Here is a 3989-nt window from a genome sequence, read left to right as displayed (position 1 = left end):
TGCCATGGATACGATACACGAATTGCAGTGGCAGTCATTAAACCAAATGAGTTTATTGCTGAGGGAGGATCTTATCATGGAATTACGATCACCAACTATCCGCTCAGAGATTGAAAATATTTTGTTGGTGCCCACCTACACATGTAGAAATCATCATCATAATGAAATCGGAGAAATCAGAGGTCGAACGCAAAGATTTAAGTGTTAGTTTTTCCCATGCGCTGTTAGCGAGTAGAATGGTAGAGAAGTAGCTTAAAGGTGTTTCGATGAACCCCCTGCCAGGCACTTAATTGTGAATTGCAGAGTAGTCATGTGGCTGTAAATGTAGATGGGGGCGTAGTTAGGGGTGACAGTGTGAAAATGTTGCGCCGCAGCTCTACTACTGCGCGCGTTGGTGTCCCAGTGGTGACTCGGCGGCGCACTCCGACACGGTTCGCGCTGTCGCCCCTGTGAGAAGCCCAACGCAGCGGTCTCGAGCAGCCTGGCTCGTGTGCCGCCGGCATACGCAAGCCGTTCGCTACGCAAGCGAGCGGCCGCCAGCACGGCCCTGCGCGGCCCGCCCACGCATTTGCACGCAGCGTCCGCCAGCGACGCACGCGGCTCGCACGTCCGGCGCGCCGCCTTTGATCCTGCGACGCAGATAGCGGCCGCCTCACAGGGGCCGCCGCCTCCGCCAGTTTGCGGGCTCTGTCCACTCCACACCACACCACACCGTGGCCGCACATTCGGCGAGCAGCGCGGAGGTGCGCCTTACCGCCTGGCCATTCAGACCAGAAGGCAACGGCCTTGCCGCAGTGAATACACCGGTTCCCGCGAGATCACCGAAGTTAAGCGCTGTCGGGCGTCGTCGGGACTTGGATGGGTGACCATCCAGGCCGCCATGCGCTGTTGCCATTTTTCGGGGTGCACTCAGCCTCGTGATGCCAATTGAGGAGCTACTCGACCGAATGGTAGCGGCTTCGGTCAAGAATACCATCATAACGACCGGGAGAGCGGTGTGCTGACCCCACGCCCCTCCTATCCGCATCCTCCTCATGAGGATAACACGGCGGTCGGATGGTCCCTGTAGGCCACTCGTGGTCTGACGATGGAGTGCATTCCGACCAGAGCCATCGGCACACGGGACGAGGTAGCTAATGTTGACGTGGCACTCTGCGCGTTTTGTGACGTCACTTTCTGCTATTTCTAGGCGCAAGAGGAAGACAGGCCGTGGTGCGTACATCACATCACGTGACACTGCAGGTCCTACGAGAATTACGAGGAGAATCTCCTCTATAAAAATCACTATGGATTCCGCAAATAGAGACCCTGCGAAAGTCAGCTCGCTCTCTTCGTCCACGGTTTCCACGGCTGCGGGGGCCATGGCGCTCAGGTTGACGCCGTGTTTCTTGATTTCAGGAACGCATTTGTCACCGTCCCGCACTGCCGTTTAATGAAAAATTACGAGCTTATCGAGTATCATAGCAGATTTGCGACTAGAGTCAAGACTTCCTTGCAAACACGTCGCTCTTAACGACATCGGCAGATGTAAAGGTAATTTCAGGAGTACCCCAAGGAATTGTGATAGGACCGTTACAACATATATAAATGATCTAGTAAAAAGCGTCGGATGCTCTTTAAGGCTGTTCTCAGATCATGCGGTTGTGTATAACAAAGTAGCAACGCCAGAAGACAGTAAAAATTTACAGAATGACCTCCATAGAATTGATGAATTGGCAGTTGACCTTCAACGTAAATAAATATAACATACTGCGCATACATAGTAGAAGAAATCCACTACTGTACAGCTACACTATTGATGACAAACCACTGGAAACAGTATCTCCCATAAAAATCTAGCAGTTACTATCCAGAGCGACCTTAAGTGGAATGACCATACAAAACAAATAGTGGGGAAAGCAGATGCCAGACTCAGACGTATAAGAAGACTCTTCATATGGTTCAAATGGCTCTAAGCACTAAACATCTGAGGTCATCAGTCCCCTACACTTAGAACTACTTAAATCTAACTAACCTAAGGACATCACGCACATCCATGCCCGAGGCAGGATTCGAACCTGCGACCGTAGCAGCAGCGTGGTTCCGGACTGAAGAGCCTACAACCGCTCGGCCACAGCGGCCGGCGGAAGACTCTTCAGGAAATGTAATTCATCCACGAAGGTTCGACCGATTCTTGAATATTGTTTATCTATCTTCGATCCCTACCACATAGAACTGACAGAAGAGATACAGAAGATCCAACGAAGAGCAGCACGTTTCGTCATGGGATCGTTTATTTGGCAAGAGAGTGTTACGCAGGTGCTCAACAAACTGTAGTGGCAAACGTTACAAGAGAGGCGTTGTGCAGCACGGAGATGTTTACTATTGAAATCTCGAGACAGCACTTTCCGGAAAGAGTCGGACAACTTATTACTTCCTCCCATCCCTGCATACGTCTGGTATAATGACCATGAGAGGAAACTTCGAGAAATCAGAGCCAGTACAGAGGCTTGCCGACAATAATCCTTCCCACGCGCTATTAGGGTATGGAATATAGTTCGAGGGCGCGGTTAGTGGTGCAAAAAGTACCCACTGTCACACTTCATCAAGTGGACTGCGGAGTACGATGTAGATGTGGGGAACTCTTCCACATATCGTGTACACGCGTGCCGTCTAATAGGCCACGACCCACGGCAACAGCCACCTTATTGTCTCTGCAGTGCTGTATCAATTCGTATGTAATGTGTTTGTTGCTAGTTTCTAACTGTAGGGGGTTGGTATTAAAACAGGATTCTTCGCAATTCGATATGCTTATAATAATCCAATATATAGAAGCAACACAAATTTTACCAGTAAGTATTAAACTTTTTTTAAAGGTTTAATTTGAAATCCAAAAAGTTTAGCACTGGTGCTGTGACAAATTGATGCGCCAATTTTACACCGAGTTACTAACGAAAAGTGAGGAAATCTGTTACATCCTGGACTAAACACAATCGCAAAACAACTGTTATTCACAATATGGGTATCGGACGTTTCCGTAAAGTACTCGAAATGGTCGGCGGAGGAAAGTGTTAGCCCTGAATTTACTGAGAATTAGTCGCTGTTCCCACTGAGGCGATACTACGTGTGACACGATACGACACGCAGTGCCACTCGTGATACGACGCAGAAGTCACCCACATTGCTGCAGTGCGCATTGAAGTACGTGAAACATGGTAACGGGTTCACACTGAGCGGGCAGCAACATGAAACAGACACGAATTTCTTCTACTATATCGCACGGGGCACAAGAAGTGCTGGTTGCTTCACGCAACTTTGTCGTGCGACACATATTTCGTGTCATCAGATGTGCATCGAAACAAAAATTCTTCTGTGCAAATGAAGCGAAGCTATATCAGTCTCCCTACTTAGTTTCTTTTTGAGTAAAAAATTCATGTTCCCTCCGCTTTGCAAAAAATGGTTCAAATGGCCAAAGCCTGCGCATTGTCGTACAAAATGATGGGTGGGTTGCGCAGAAAGTGTCGCCGCTTCTTTCGCAAAGCTGGTCGAAGGTGATGCTCCAAAAACGAACAGTAGTACTGTGCATTGACGGTCTGCCTTGGAGGAACAAAAAAATAGCTCTGAGCACTATGGGACTTAACATCTGAGGTCATCAGACCCCTAGACTTAGAACTACTTAAACCTAACTAACCTAAGGACATCACACACATCCATGCCCGAGGCAGGATTCGAACCTGCGACCATGTCAGCCGCGTGGTTCCGGACTGAAGCGCCTAGAACCGGTCGGCCACAACGGCCGGCGAATCATGATCCAACAAGTAGCTATATGTTTGAAGGCGCATTGAGGTCTGTTGCAGCATCTGCTCTGAACTCTATGTATGTATATCGTGAAATATGTACCTTCACCGGAAGTGTGTTTAAAATATTAGAACTGATCGCTGTTACTGAATGTAATGCGCATTTTTTACACCTCCAAGTTGTGTGGCTATTTCTGTCCTAAAACAGGTTTT

General features: G+C 48.7%; 1 pseudogene; it reads left to right on the top strand.

Annotated features, from left to right (window-relative positions):
- Window positions 1–776: 776 nt before the first annotated feature.
- Window positions 777–894, top strand: LOC124719251 (annotated as a pseudogene).
- Window positions 895–3989: the final 3095 nt, after the last annotated feature.

The sequence above is a fragment of the Schistocerca piceifrons genome, chromosome 10 (genome assembly GCF_021461385.2).
Source record: "Schistocerca piceifrons isolate TAMUIC-IGC-003096 chromosome 10, iqSchPice1.1, whole genome shotgun sequence".
In the NCBI taxonomy this organism is placed as follows: domain Eukaryota; kingdom Metazoa; phylum Arthropoda; class Insecta; order Orthoptera; family Acrididae; genus Schistocerca; species Schistocerca piceifrons.
The sequence above is the reverse complement of the archived record's forward strand: the minus strand, read 5'-3'. Positions and strand labels throughout refer to the sequence as shown.